This window comes from Leptodactylus fuscus, chromosome 6 (genome assembly GCF_031893055.1).
Source record: "Leptodactylus fuscus isolate aLepFus1 chromosome 6, aLepFus1.hap2, whole genome shotgun sequence".
NCBI lineage: Eukaryota > Metazoa > Chordata > Amphibia > Anura > Leptodactylidae > Leptodactylus > Leptodactylus fuscus.
In genome coordinates this window covers 134,069,748-134,086,188 of record NC_134270.1, presented here as the reverse complement: position 1 = coordinate 134,086,188, position 16,441 = coordinate 134,069,748, and the positions used below count along the sequence as shown (strand labels likewise).

General features: G+C 49.4%; 1 non-coding gene across 1 annotated transcript; it reads right to left on the bottom strand.

Moving 5' to 3' along the window:
- Positions 1–3,454: 3,454 nt before the first annotated feature.
- On the bottom strand, positions 3,455–3,536 carry TRNAS-CGA (transfer RNA serine (anticodon CGA)). The gene has a single exon. It is a non-coding gene; the product is annotated as a tRNA-Ser (tRNA).
- Positions 3,537–16,441: the final 12,905 nt, after the last annotated feature.

Below are 16,441 nucleotides of genomic sequence, written 5' to 3'. Positions count from 1 at the left end.
GACGGCTTGTGACAGTCCTCTATTTCTCAATAGGGACTGGTCAACCTCCAGGCTGTCAGGTTGAGTCTCCTCAGATCCTGGCATCTCAGCTCTCCTTGGGTTGCCAGGTCTGGGAGTGGGGGAAGCCTCCAATATATGCCCTGACTCATTTGTATGAGCTGAGCAAACCAAGCCCTTTTTGGCCAGAACGGGATTATGGCTATTCCCGAGGCTTGGTCCTGTCTTATTTTTATCAATACCTTCGGTATGATTGGAATTGGAGGGAATATGTAAAACAGCCTGAACCTCCATGGGATGGACAGGGCATCCACCGCCAAGGGATTGTCCTCCTGGTACAGAGAGCAGAAGGTCCCCACCTTGGCGTTGAGTCGGGTAGCCATAAGATCGACCTCCGGGAGACCCCATCTCTGGACGATCTGTTGAAATACGTCTGGATTGAGAGACCATTCTCCTGATACGGTAATACCCTGACTCAGCTGATCCGCTACCATGTTCAGGGAGCCCTTTATGTGAACAGCGGATAACTGGACCAGATTCTTCTCCGCCTAGGCAAATATGAGATTCGTCTCTCTCAGCAAGGTTGGTGACCTGGTGCCCCCTTGTTTGTTTATATAGACTACCACCGTCATATTGTCTGACCGGTTTTTGACAGACTTGCTTTTCAATTCTGGGGCAAAGTGTACTAGGGCCAGGTACACTGCTCTGAGTTCCTTGAGATTGGATGACCCCAGCTCCGGACATCTCCATCGTCCTTGTACAGTTTTGTCTTGACAATGGGCTCCCCATCCCCACTGGGATGCATCTGTTGTCAACAGGGTCCACACTGTCGGGACCGTGGACCTTCCGTCTTTCAGGTGTATCCACCATCTGAGGGAAAGACGGGTAGCGGGAGAAAGGCAGATCTTCTTGTGCAATCCCCGTGGAGACCTGTTCCAGGTTCTCAACACTTCCATCTGCAGGGGACGCAAATGCCATAAAGTCCAAGGCACCGCCCTGGCCGAGGATGACATCAGGCCCAGGACTCTCATGGCGGTCCGGATGGTTACCTGCCGAGTGCGCAATAGGAATCGTGCACTGGCTTGGATTCTTTCCTTCCTTGGACTGGAGAGGAAGATCTGCATCGCTTCTGAATCCACTATAAATCCGAGGAATTTTCTTCAGGTGGATGGAACGATTTCGGACTTCTCCCAATTGATAATCCTAACTCCTGTAGGAAGTTGATGGCAAGGTTGAGCTGCTGGAGGAGAGCAGCAGGAGACTGAGCTTTCAGTAGCCAGTCGTCTAGATAAGGGACGATGAAAAGACCCTGAAGTCTGAGGGCCGCGGCGACCGGAGAAATCACCTTGGTGAATACCAGTGGGGCGGATGTGATGCCAAATGGCAGAGCTGTGAATTGATAGTGCTCCCTGTGGCCGGCCATAGCGACGGCAATCCTGAGGAACTTCCTGTGGAAATGAGCAATGGGGACATGTAGATAGGCGTCCTTCAAATCGAGGGTAACCATCACCTCTCCTGGCTGAAGAAACACAGCCACGGAATCCACGGTTTCCATTCGAAATGACCTCTTCCTGATAAACCGATTGAGGTACCTCAGATCTATTATCATCCTCCAGCCCCCGGTGAACTTGGGGACCAGAAAGACGGGGGAGTAGACTCCCAGACCGAGGTCTGAGGCTGGTACCTTCTCCAGGGCGCCCTTGGTAACATATTCGGCAACCAAGGCTTCTAGACTGGCCTGCTGAGAAGGTGGAAGAGTTTGGGTGGAAACGAACCGATCTGGAGGTGGAAGATGAAAGTCGATGTGATACCCGTGTTGTATGATCTTCAACACCCATGGGTCTTGGATATGGGTGAACCATGCTCTGGAAAAGGAGGAAAGACGTCCTCCCACAGGAAGGGGGGCCACAGGGAGCTGCCCCACGTCAAAACTCAGGCTTCCTCTTGGTGTCCTCCTTGGAAGCGCCACGACCAGCTCCCCTAGGGCGATATCTAAAACGCCGTTGTTGGGAAGGGCGTCTATAATTAGAGGAAGAACCTCTGCCTCTAGGGGGAGCACGTCTGCCCCTGGATGCTTGAGGTAGGGACCTTCCCCTACCTTCAGCTAATCCCTCCATAATGGCGTCTAAGCTTTGGCCAGACACCCTTCCCGGCTCAAAGGGGAGAGCACAGAGTGCTGCTTTAGACGCAAAATCTGCCCGCCAAGGCTTTAGCCAAAGGGGTCTACGGGCCGCAGTAGACAACGCCATAGATTTGGCGGAGATTTTAAATTGATGGCAGGAGGATTCCGCCAAATAATCTGCAGCCCTATGAACTCTTTTCATAGAGGCCAGAATCTCATCTCTGTCTACGCCCAAGTCTATATCCCGCTCCAAGGCGGCTAAGCGGTTGCGGAAAAAGTCACCAACCATAGAGGAGGCTATGGCCACAGAGGCTTGTGCGGAGGAAGCTGAGTAGACCTTCTTCAGAACGGAGTCCGCCCTACGATCCAGAGGGTCCTGAAGATTTGAACCATCTTCCAAGGGCACCAGGGTTCTGCGGGACAGCTTTGCTACGGCCAAATCCACCTTCGGGGGAGGCCCCCAGGAATCCCACTTGAAGATCCTGGAAAGCGAATGTCCTTTCTCTGGCTGTTTCCACTGCTGCACCATAAGGTCGGTCAGCGTGGCGTCCGCATGGAAGGCAATATGTCCCCCAGAGGCAGACGTGGAGGCTTCCCCGTCAACATCTCGGCCCACTGTAGACCGGATGGACTTCAGCAGCCTGCCCGTTTGTTCATAATGGAACGCAGTTCTGCTGGAATAACTGAGTCGTCCTCGGAGGAATCATCCTCTGCCACCCGCAGGTGTTACAAGGGGGGGGGGAGAGACGAGGAACGGAGCTCAGAGCATGGTCTCCTGGTGAGCTGAGACAAGGTGCAATGGATCCCTTTGAGGGAATCATCCTGCAAAACAAAAAGGAGAGTACAAGCAAGGGAAAAAGTATTTACCCAAGCGATGCCCAAACTCACCATCTCCTTGACCCATGCCATCATATCTCTGGGAGAGGGCTCCACAGGTGGAGGACCTCTGCACCCGCGACAACGGGCCCACTCATAGCCTGAAAATAGGCACGTTATAGGACCAGTAGTACCCCGCAGGGCACAACCTTTCAAGCCGCTACCTACCATCAGGGAGCGGTGTGTCGCAATCGAAGCAGGAAAGATGTTTCCTCTTGGAAGAGGTTTTCCTCCTACCATCCCCAGGAGGGGTAGTAGAGGATGACATATCCTACAGAGAGAGATAATAGACCATGCAACACTGTCACCATGACATCATACCAGCTTTTAAAAAAAGGGTAAATCTTACCAGGTCCTGTAGACCGGACAGAGAGGTGACTTGGCGCCCAACGTGCGACTCGAACCCACGACCTTGAGATTAAGAGTCTCATGCTCTACCGACTGAGCTAGCCGGGCTGGCGCTGTGAACAGGATCTGAACCTGTGCGGGGAGACCCCATTGGATTTCGAGTCCAAAACCTTAACCACTCGGCCATCACAGCCGGTTCCCAATAAAGTTTGCAAACTGGAAAAGAGTTCAAGATCAATGAACACCACAATCGCACGCCTTCAGCAGATACTGCAGGAAGGTCTCTGACACCAGGCCAGACAGCCTCTTAATTCTGGCCGGCTGGAAGTGGGCGGAGCCACAATCAAAGCAGGTGAGGCAACCTGCCCAGACAACTAACCCTGTAATCAGGGGTCTGCAAAGATATACATTCCCCCCCACCAAGAGGCCCTTAACACGGGCACTTACCCCCACATCTCCCCGTCTTTTCCGGCCTTTAATAAGGCCTGAATCTTCCCTGAGTGAGCGGCCACCAGCGCCAGGCCGTTGCCATGGCGCTATGATACTTCCGGCGAAACCGGAAGTGCGCGCTTACAGCGGCCGGCGGGGAACAGGATACACAACAGTGTGGTTCCACCCGCCGGCAGTCCGCGCGGCCACCAGAGGTGGCATGCGGAGTCCCCGGACTCTCACCAAAATGTCAGGTAAGTCACAAGGAGCAGGGGAAGCGGAGGAGAGGGGGGGCGGGGGGATTAGAGGGGGGTAGCCACACATGGCTAACAAGCACCTTCTCCCCGCAGGGCACAGAAGGTGACAAGAAGAAAACAACCGCTCAGGAGGTGAGTGATCCTGCTGAGCTTCTCTAAGAGGACACAAGTCCTCCCACCTGTCCTCTGTCCACACAGGACAGAAAAAAACACGCAGAGGGGAGGTTCTTGTGCCCTCTTATAGGGCCTGCCACGCATTTGATTGGCTAATTAAATATCCGCCTGTCCTACCAGCACACAGGGGCAGAAATACCCCACATTGTGCCGCTGTTGAGGACGACAGGGAAACAATAGTTCCGGTTGTGTTCTCTCAATGGTGTATGTGCTGTATTACGCACATATCCCATTGATTTCATGGGCATTTGAGTTTTACGACCTCAGGATTTCAGCTGCTCTCCTGTCTATCTCCTTCCTGGTTTTCAGCATAGGCCAGGACTGTGCTTGTGCTTGTTGTAAACTGCCTAGTATATCTGGATCTACATATAGAGATACAGGGGTGGTGTTACCCACCAAGCAACCCAAGAAATTACAAGAGGTCCCAGAGATGGGGGCACTGGCCACATATCAACAAGCAGTAGTCCTAAAGTGGCAGTATTACAAGGATGGACATGGGAAGAATATGCAAATCTGACTTCCATGATGTAATTAGGATGCCAGTGCCTCAAGTATGCACACCAATAGAGGGCGCTGACTGAGAATGTGCAAGTCTATCTTCCATGATGTAATTAGGAAGACAGAGTCTCAGTCAAGACATCCAATAGAGGGCGCTCCCTTTAACATCATGCTGACTTCAGAGGCCTTACAATGATGTTGGGATTTTACCAGATACAGTCTCTCAGCCAAGGACAGCTGTTTCGATGTATTTGCATCTCATCAGCTTGGCGCAGAGAGGACTGATCTGGAAGAGGTGAGAGGCTTAGACAGGGTTAAGGGGATATCGTCACTCCATACAGGCTCCCAGATATAATTCTACTTTGTATCCCAGAAATTCTCAATCCATCCCGGCAGATAAAACAGCGATGAAAAAACTTTTCTAGCACTTTGTCTATCAGGGCTCAGCATGGAGGACAGGGGCTGAGTCATCAACCTGACCAGACAGGTGGTCCGTAACATAGACAACCAGCTGTAAATACTGAACAAACTTATTTCGAGGTGTCCAAAGTGGATAACCACTTTATGTCCCTTTTTAGATAGACTCAGTGTTATGGGTAAAATTAGGTAGTATCTAGAGATGGCGAGCGGATTCATTCTGGATTCGATCTGAATATTCAAAATTAAGGATTCATCCTGGATTAACTGAAATGGATGCCACAACGTGCATTGAGGTAAAGTATTATACTCTGTGGTCTCTTCAGGGCCGAGGTGAAGTAAAAAAAAATAAAAAAATGTTCTTCACTTGTTTTAGGTTTCCTCATGGCATCTGGCGCTTTCCTCATGACAGCATGTGCCCAGGTTAACCGCTGAGGTCTGTCATTGTGCCATAGTGGTCACATGAGCACTTTGAGCTTCATGATGTCACCGTGGAGACTGAAAGAGGGTGCCAAAAGATGCAAAGAGGCCCAAAAGAGATGAGAGAAGGTGACTATGAATTTTAGTTTTTTTTTTATACCTCCCCTAGACCTCCACATATTATTCTCTTGGGTCTGAAGAGACCCCATATTTCAATAATTTCACTTCAGGTTTATCCGAACTTGTTTGATCAAAACAAATCTGGGACTCGAGCCATCCGAACCTAAAATTAAATGAATCCTGTAAAGTTTTCCCATCTCTAGTAACAACCCCTTTTAAAAGAGCAAGAAGGGTCAAGATACCATGATGAGTGATGATGGATGGTGATGGATGGTGATGGGTGATGATGGTGATAAATGGATGATGATAGGTAATGATGGATGATGGATGGTGAGGGATGATGATGGATGGTGATGGGTGATGGATGATGATGGATGGTGATGGGTGATGATGGATGATGGATGGTGATGGGTGATGACGGTGATAAATGGATGGTGATAGGCAATGATGGATGATGGATGGTGATGGGTGATGGATGATGATGGATGATGATGGGTGATGATGGATGGTGATGGGTGATGGATGATGATGGATGGTGATGGGTGATGACGGTGATAAATGGATGGTGATAGGCAATGATGGATGATGGATGGTGAGGGATGATGATGGATGGTGATGGGTGATGGATGATGATGGATGGTGATGGGTGATGATGGATGATGGATGGTGATGGGTGATGACGGTGATAAATGGATGGTGATAGGCAATGATGGATGGTGATGGGTGATGGATGATGATGGATGGTGATGGGTGATGATGGATGGTGATGGGTGATGGATGATGATGGATGGTGATGGGTGATGACGGTGATAAATGGATGGTGATAGGCAATGATGGATGATGGATGGTGATGGGTGATGGATGGTGATGGATGATGATTAGAGATGAGCGAACACTAAAATGTTCGAGGTTCGAAATTCGATTCGAACAGCCGCTCAATGTTCGTGTGTTCGAATGGGTTTCGAACCCCATTATAGTCTATGGGGAACAGATACTCGTTAAGGGGGAAACCCAAATCCGTGTCTGGAGGGTCACCAAGTCCACTATGACACCCCAGGAAATGATGCCAACACCTCTGGAATGACACTGGGACAGCAGGGGAAGCATGTCTGGGGGCATCTAACACACCAAAGACCCTCTATTACCCCAACATCACAGCCTAACAACTACACACTTTACACACTCAATACCACCTCTCTGACAGTAGGAAAACACCTTGAAACATGTGTATTTGGCACTTGCAGTGAGGAGAGCTTGTCACCAGCAGTGAATTTGGCCCTTGTAGTAAGTTGAGGTTGGCACCAACATTTGTTTTGAAAATCAGGGTGGATTGAGCCTCTAACCAGCAGAGTTTGGGCAAATTCATGGTGGAGGGAGCCTCTAAACACCCCAGTTTGGGCAAATTCATGGTGGAGGGAGCCTCTAAAAACCCCAGTTTGGACCAATTCATGGTGGAGGGAGCCTCTAACCAGCCCAGTGTGGGCAAATTCATGGTGGAGGGAGCCTCTAAAAAACCCAGTTTGGACCAATTCATGGTGGAGGGAGCCTCTAACCAGCCCAGTTTGGGCAAATTCATGGTGGAGGGAGCCTCTAAAAAACCCAGTTTGGACCAATTCATGGTGGAGGGAGCCTCTAACCAGCCCAGTTTGGGCAAATTCATGGTGGAGGGAGCCTCTAAAAAACCCAGTTTGGACCAATTCATGGTGGAGGGAGCCTCTAACCAGCCCAGTTTGGGCAAATTCATGGTGGAGGGAGCCTCTAAAAAACCCAGTTTGGACCAATTCATGGTGGAGGGAGCCTCTAACCAGCCCAGTTTGGGCAAATTCATGGTGGAGGGAGCCTCTAAAAAACCCAGTTTGGACCAATTCATGGTGGAGGGAGCCTCTAACCAGCCCAGTTTGGGCAAATTCATGGTGGAGGGAGCCTCTAAACAGCCCAGTTTGGGCAAATTCATGGTGGAGGGAGCCTCTAACCAGCCCAGTTTGGACCAATTAATGGTGGAGGGAGCCTCTAACCAGCCCAGTTTGGACCAATTAATGGTGGAGGGAGCCTCTAACCAGCCCAGTTTGGACCAATTAATGGTGGAGGGAGCCTCTAAAAACCCCAGTTTGGACCAATTCATGCTGGAGGGAGCCTCTAAACAGCCCAGTTTGGGCAAATTCATGGTGAGGGGAGCCTCTAAAAACCCCAGTTTGGACCAATTCATGGTGGAGGGAGCCTCTAAAAACCCCAGTTTGGACCAATTCATGGTGGAGGGAGCCTCTAACCAGCCCAGTTTGGGCAAATTCATGGTGGAGGGAGCCTCTAAACAGCCCAGTTTGGACCAATTAATGGTGGAGGGAGCCGCTAAACAGCCCAGTTTGGACCAATTCATGGTGGAGGGAGCCTCTAAAAACCCCAGTTTGGACCAATTCATGGTGGAGGGAGCCTCTAAAAAACCCAGTTTGGACCAATTCATGGTGGAGGGAGCCTCTAACCAGCCCAGTTTGGACCAATTAATGGTGGAGGGAGCCTCTAAACAGCCAAGTTTGGACCAATTCATGGTGGAGGGAGCCTCTAAAAACCCCAGTTTGGACCAATTCATGGTGGAGGGAGCCTCTAACCAGCCCAGTTTGGGCAAATTCATGGTGGAGGGAGCCTCTAAACAGCCCAGTTTGGGCAAATTCATGGTGGAGGGAGCCTCTAAACAGCCCAGTTTGGGCAAATTCATGGTGGAGGGAGCCTCTAAAAACCCCAGTTTGGACCAATTCATGGTGGAGGGAGCCTCTAAAAACCCCAGTTTGGACCAATTCATGGTGGAGGGAGCCTCTAAAAAACCCAGTTTGGACCAATTCATGGTGGAGGGAGCCTCTAAACAGCCCAGTTTGGGCAAATTCATGGTGGAGGGAGCCTCTAAAAACCCCAGTTTGGACCAATTCATGGTGGAGGGAGCCTCTAAAAGCCCCAGTTTGGACCAATTCATGGTGGAGGGAGCCTCTAAAAACCCCAGTTTGGACCAATTCATGGTGGAGGGAGCCTCTAAAAAACCCAGTTTGGACCAATTCATGGTGGAGGGAGCCTCTAACCAGCCCAGTTTGGACCAATTCATGGTGGAGGGAGCCTCTAAAAACCCCAGTTTGGACCAATTCATGGTGGAGGGAGCCTCTAAACAGCCCAGTTTGGACCAATTCATGGTGGAGGGAGCCTCTAAAAACCCCAATTTGGACCAATTCATGGTGGAGGGAGCCTCTAACCAGCCCAGTTTGGACCAATTCATGGTGGAGGGAGCCTCTAACCAGCCCAGTTTGGGCAAATTCATGGTGGAGGGAGCCTCTAAAAACCCCAATTTGGACCAATTCATGGTGGAGGGAGCCTCTAACCAGCCCAGTTTGGGCAAATTCATGGTGGAGGGAGCCTCTAACCAGCAGAGTTGTGGGAAAGCAGGGTGGAGGGAGCCTCTAACCAGCAGAGTTGGTGGAAATCAGGGTGGAGGGAGCCTCTAACCAGCAGAGTTGGGGGAAATCATGTTGGAGGGAGCCTAGTATTAGCAGAATTGTGCAACGCTTATGGTGGATGAGTATGAGGATGCGGAGGAATTGGAGAGGTTGAGTACAGACATGGAGTTTCATGTTGGGGTGCTTTACACAGGTGGGCACAAAAATGAAGGCTCTATCCAGTGGTGGTTCATTTTTATCAAAGTGAGCCGGTCGGCACTCTCAGCTGACAGACGGGTGCGCTTGTCAGTGATGATGCCACCGGCTGCACTGAACACCCTCTCAGATAGGACGCTGGCGGCAGGACAGGACAGCACCTCCAAGGCATATAGGGCAAGTTCAAGCCACAGGTCCAACTTCGACACCCAATACGTGTAGGGCGCAGAGGGGTCGGAGAGGACAGGGCTGTGGTCGGAAAGGTATTCCCGCAACATGCGCCTATACTTCTCACGCCTGGTGACACTAGGACCCTCCGTGGCGGCACTTTGGCGAGGGGGTGCCATCAAGGTGTCCCAGACCTTAGACAGTGTGCCCCTCGTTTGTGTGGACCGGTGAGAACTTGGTTGCCTACTGGAGGAACTGCCCTCCCTGCCGCCAACGTCACATGCTGGAAACATCTCCATCATATTCTGCACCAATTGCCTGTGGCAAGCATTGATGCGATTGGCCCTCCCCTCTACCGGAATAAAAGACGAGATGTTGTTTTTATACCGGGGGTCAAGGATAGCAAAGATCCAGTACTGGTTGTCCTCCATGATTTTGACAATACGCTTGTCGGTTGTAAAGCACCCCAACATGAACTCAGCCATGTCTGCCACAGTGTTAGTTGGCATGACTCCTCTGGCCCCACCGGAAAGTTCAATCTCCATTTCCTCCTCATCCTCCATGTCTACCCATCCGCGCTGCAACAATGGGACGATTCGAAGTTGCCCGGAAGCCTCCTGTATCACCATCACATCATCGGACAACTCTTCTTCCTCCTCCTCCTCCTCCTCCATTAAACGCAGTGAAGCGGACAGATGTGTGGACCTACTCTCCAGCTGTGACGGATCGGATGCTATCCCTAACTCCTCTGTGTGATCTGAGTTATCCCTGATGTCAATCAGGGATTCTCTCAGAACACACAAGAGCGGGATTGTAAGGCTCACCATCGCATCCTCAGAGCTCACCCTCCTTGTGGACTCCTCAAAGACCCGTAGGATGTCACAAAGGTCTCTCATCCATGGCCACTCATGGATGTGAAACTGAGGCAGCTGACTTTGTGGCACCCTAGGGTTTTGTAGCTGGTATTCCATCAAAGGTCTCTGCTGCTCAACCACTCTATTCAACATCTGAAACGTTGAGTTCCAGCGTGTGGGGACGTCGCACAAAAGCCGGTGTTGTGGCACATGCAGGCGTTGCTGGAGAGATTTTAAGCTAGCAGCGGCTACTGTCGACTTGCGAAAGTGGGCGCACATGCGCCGCACTTTCACCAGTAGCTCTGGAACATTGGGGTAGCTCTTTAGGAAACGTTGCACCACTAGGTTGAAGACGTGGGCCAGGCATGGAACATGTTGGAGTCCGGCAAGCTCCAGAGCTGCTACCAGGTTCCGGCCGTTATCACAAACGACCATGCCTGGGCCCAGGTGCAGCGGCTCAAACCATATTGCCGTCTCATCGAGGAGGGCATCCCTCACCTCGGAGGCAGTGTGCTGTCTGTCCCCCAAGCTGATCAGCTTCAGCACAGCCTGCTGACGTCTACCAACGCCAGTGCTGCAACGTTTCCAACTCGTAGCTGGGGTCAATCTAACAGCGGAGGAGGAGGCGGTGGCGGAGGAGGAGGCGGTGGCGGAGGAGGAGGCGGTAGAGGAGGAGGAGGAGGGGGGTGTTCTTCTCGTGTCCCTGCCAGGAATGTTAGGCGGGGAGACGAGGTACACCGGGCCAGTTTGGGAAGCAGTCCCAGCCTCAACTACATTCACCCAGTGTGCCGTCAGTGAAATGTAGCGTCCCTGTCCGCATGCACTTGTCCACGCGTCGGTGGTCAAGTGGACCTTTGTGCAAAGCGCGGAACTAAGGGCCCGCCTGATGTTGAGTGACACGTGCTGGTGCAAGGCGGGGACGGCACACCGGGAGAAGTAGTGACGGCTAGGGACGGCATAGCGAGGTGCCGCAGTTGCCATCAGGTCCAGGAAGGCGGGAGTTTCAACAAGCCGGAACGCCAACATCTCCTGGGCCAGCAGTTTAGCGATGTTGGCGTTCAAGGCTTGCGCGTGTGGGTGGTTAGCAGTGTATTTCTGCCGCCGCTCCAATGTCTGAGAGATGGTGGGTTGTTGTAAAGAAACGCCTGATGGTGCCTTTGATGGTGCAGGAGAAGGAGATAAGACAGGACCAGGGGAGGATGAGGTAGAAGTCAACAAAGTGGCGGAGGCAGATGAAGTGGTGTCCTGGCTCGTCCTCTGGAGTGCATCGCCAGCACAGTCAGCAGTGGCAGTGGCAGAGGCAGAGGCAGTGGCAGAGGCAGTGGCAGTGGCGTGAACGGCAGGCGGCCTTTGTCCTGCCGTTGCTGCCTGCCACTGATTCCAGTGCTTGGATTCCAAATGACGGCGCATTGAAGTGGTGGACAGGTTGCTCTTCTCAGAGCCCCTAATCAATTTCGAGAGGCAAATTGTGCAGACAACACTATATCTGTCCTCGGCGCATTCCTTGAAAAAACTCCACACCTTCGAGAAACGTGCCCTCGAGGTGGGAGTTTTTCGGGGCTGGGTACGAACTGGAACATCTTGGGAGATTCCGGGTGTGGCCTGGCTTCGCCTAAGCTGCTGACCTCTGCCTCTGCCTCTAGCTACCCTTTTTGGTGCTGCACCTGCCTCAACATCCACACTACTTTCCCCGCTTGACATCCCCCCTGTCCAGGTCGGGTCAGTGTCCTCATCATCCACCACTTCCTCTTCCAACTCCTGTCTCATCTCCTCCTCCCGCACAATGCGCCGGTCAACTGGATGCCCTGACGGCAACTGCGTCACATCATCGTCGATGAGGGTGGGTTGCTGGTCATCCACCACCAAATCGAACGGAGATGGAGGAGACTCTAGTGTTTGAGCATCTGGACACAGATGCTCCTCTGTTAGGTTCGTGGAATCGTGACGTGGAGAGGCAGGTTGAGGGACAATGAAAGGAGCGGAGAACAGCTCTGGGGAGCAGGGACAGTTTGGGTTATTGTTCTGTAAAGCTTCGGAATTTTGGGAGGAAGGAAGACAAGACTGTTGGGTAATAGGAGGAGAGGAGGCAGAGTCTGACTGGCTGCTGGACAATGTGCTGTAAGCGTTCTCTGACAGCCATTGCAAGACCTGTTCCTGGTTCTCGGGCCTACTAAGGTTTGTACCCTGCAGTTTAGTTAATGTGGCAAGCAACCCTGGCACTGTGGAGTGGCGCAATGCTTGCTGCCCCACAGGAGTAGGCACGGGACGCCCTGTGGCTTCACTGCTACCTTGCTCCCCAGAACCATTCCCCCGACCTCGCCCACGGCCTCGTCCACGTCCCTTTCCGGGAGCCTTGCGCATTTTGAATTCCTAGTTAGAAATTGGCACTGTATACCAGTAGTAAAAATTGTGGGTGCACGTAACCCCAATATATTCTTTGAATTACCAGTCAGAAACTGGCACTATATGGCAGTAGCAAGAAATGAGGGTATTTGTATTCCCAATATATTCTTTGAATTCCCAGTCAGACAATGGCACTGTATACCAGTAGTAAAAATTGTGGGTGCACGTAACCCCAATATATTCTTTGAATTACCAGTCAGAAACTGGCACTATATGGCAGTAGCAAGAAATGAGGGTATTTATAACCCCAATATATTCTTTGAATTCCCAGTCAGACAATGGCACTGTATACCAGTAGTAAAAATTGTGGGTGCACGTAACCCCAATATATTCTTTGAATTACCAGTCAGAAACTGGCACTATATGGCAGTAGCAAGAAATGAGGGTATTTGTATTCCCAATATATTCTTTGAATTCCCAGTCAGACAATGGCACTGTATACCAGTAGTAAAAATTGTGGGTGCACGTAACCACAATATATTCTTTGAATTACCAGTCAGAAACTGGCACTATATGGCAGTAGCAAGAAATGAGGGTATTTGTATTCCCAATATATTCTTTGAATTCCCAGTCAGACAATGGCACTGTATACCAGTAGTAAAAATTGTGGGTGCACGTAACCCCAATATATTCTTTGAATTCCCAGTCAGACACTGGCACTATATGGCAGTAGCAAGAAATGAGGGTATTTGTATTCCCAATATATTCTTTGAATTCCCAGTCAGACAATGGCACTGTATACCAGTAGTAAAAATTGTGGGTGCACGTAACCACAATATATTCTTTGAATTACCAGTCAGAAACTGGCACTATATGGCAGTAGCAAGAAATGAGGGTATTTGTATTCCCAATATATTCTTTGAATTCCCAGTCAGACAATGGCACTGTATACCAGTAGTAAAAATTGTGGGTGCACGTAACCCCAATATATTCTTTGAATTCCCAGTCAGACACTGGCACTATATGGCAGTAGCAAGAAATGAGGGTATTTGTATTCCCAATATATTCTTTGAATTCCCAGTCAGACAATGGCACTGTATACCAGTAGTAAAAATTGTGGGTGCACGTAACCCCAATATATTCTTTGAATTCCCAGTCAGACACTGGCACTATATGGCAGTAGCAAGAAATGAGGGTATTTGTATTCCCAATATATTCTTTGAATTCCCAGTCAGACAATGGCACTGTATACCAGTAGTAAAAATTGTGGGTGCACGTAACCCCAATATATTCTTTGAATTACCAGTCAGAAACTGGCACTATATGGCAGTAGCAAGAAATGAGGGTATTTATAACCCCAATATATTCTTTGAATTCCCAGTCAGACAATGGCACTGTATACCAGTAGTAAAAATTGTGGGTGCACGTAACCCCAATATATTCTTTGAATTCCCAGTCAGACACTGGCACTATATGGCAGTAGCAAGAAATGAGGGTATTTGTATTCCCAATATATTCTTTGAATTCCCAGTCAGACAATGGCACTGTATACCAGTAGTAAAAATTGTGGGTGCACGTAACCCCAATATATTCTTTGAATTCCCAGTCAGACACTGGCACTATATGGCAGTAGCAAGAAATGAGGGTATTTATAACCCCAATATATTCTTTGAATTCCCAGTCAGACAATGGCACTGTATACCAGTAGTAAAAATTGTGGGTGCACGTAACCCCAATATATTCTTTGAATTCCCAGTCAGACACTGGCACTATATGGCAGTAGCAAGAAATGAGGGTATTTGTATTCCCAATATATTCTTTGAATTCCCAGTCAGACAATGGCACTGTATACCAGTAGTAAAAATTGTGGGTGCACGTAACCACAATATATTCTTTGAATTACCAGTCAGAAACTGGCACTATATGGCAGTAGCAAGAAATGAGGGTATTTATAACCCCAATATATTCTTTGAATTCCCAGTCAGACAATGGCACTGTATACCAGTAGTAAAAATTGTGGGTGTATATAGCCCCAATTCTATTGCTAGGGGACTTGCAGGGTATTTCTGGGGTGAAGGTGGGGGGGCACACCGTTGGAACGGGTATCGGGGTATATATCGGGTATACGGGAATACACTGACAGTGTATTCCATTCAGGATCCTGGGAAAGCTGGGTTGCGGCGATTGAGCCCGTCAGTGCCACTTTACACTGACAAGCTTCTCCCTGGAATTTAGCTCTTATAAGAGCTGTTGGTTGTCTTCTCCTTCCTATCCTAGCCTGTCCCTGCCTACCCAGAATCTAAGCCCTAGCTAGCTGGACGGAAACCTCCGTCCTCGGTGAATTGCAAGCTCAGAATGACGCGAACCTGGGCGGCGCTGTTCTTTTAAATTAGAGGTCACATGTTTTCGGCAGCCAATGGGTTTTGCCTACTTTTCTCAACGTCACCGGTGTCGTAGTTCCTGTCCCACCTACCCTGCGCTGTTATTGGAGCAAAAAAGGCGCCAGGGAAGGTGGGAGGGGAATCGAGTAATGGCGCACTTTACCACGCGGTGTTCGATTCGATTCGAACATGCCGAACAGCCTAATATCCGATCGAACATGAGTTCGAAAGAACACTGTTCGCTCATCTCTAATGATGATGGATGGTGATGGGTGATGGGTGATGATGGATTGTGATGGATGGTGATGGGTGATGACGAGTGATGATGCATGGTGGTTGGTGATGATGGGTGATGATGGCCGCACACTCCTTGCACTTTTCTTCATTTTAAAGAATATTTTCCTTGACTTTTGCTGTGAGTTTAACATATGAATATAGTCATCTGCAGAGTTTTTCTGAAGTTTCCAAGGACATTGGATGCAGCAGTGTTCCAATCACAGTGAAATTTCCAAAGCACGCATGAGTTCAATCTCGCTTCATTATATTGTCACCTAGCAACTCTGCAATTTATACAAGATTATTTCAAAGGATCCGAGCTCATTTCCCCATTTTGTTCTTCTATATTTTAGAGTTTATTCTTCTACCTTTCAATCAGAGAAACACAATCTGTGACAGTCAACATATTCTGGATATGTTGTTATTTTCATGTGCATATATTTGTGCACATGTAAGCATTTACGGGGGCTTTCCAAGACTTAAAGGGGTAGCCCACATGTCAAAAATATACTGATAGGTAAAATGGCTTTCTGTATAACAACTGACCCTTGTGGGTGTTGGGGATGAGCATCTATTTGGCAGCCATTCACTGCTCTACTCCACAATGCTCCCTGGGCTTTGCTCCAGTCGTGTGAATATAGCCTAAGTGTCAAGTCTAGCTTTGCAGGCAGTATTAGTAAATCTCCCCCAGTATTTAACTTCTCTGTTTTCCAAAAACTTAGCAAATGCAATAGGTTATAAGTAAAGAACATATTACCTAAGAACCTCATTGCTTTGGCATCAGATGGCAGCACAATAATACAATACCACCTGTCCATTCAACAATGGGGCAATGCCAATGTATACAGTTAACAAAAGCTGTGACTAAGTACCTATGTGTGTTTATTGTATGCATTTAAGATTACATCATCCATATCATACATAGGGATGTCACCAGTGGCCATAGGTGGCGCTAGTGAGCAGAGACAGTCTCAGAAGTCTCTTATATTCAATAATGGAACTAAATAGTTTTTAGGGTTGTATTTGCTCTCCTATACGAGGGCAACAGATGCCTATTTCCCTCAAATGAAGCAACTCATGTTTTATAAAGACACACATCCCACCAAATTGCTTTTTACATCACTTTTTGTTT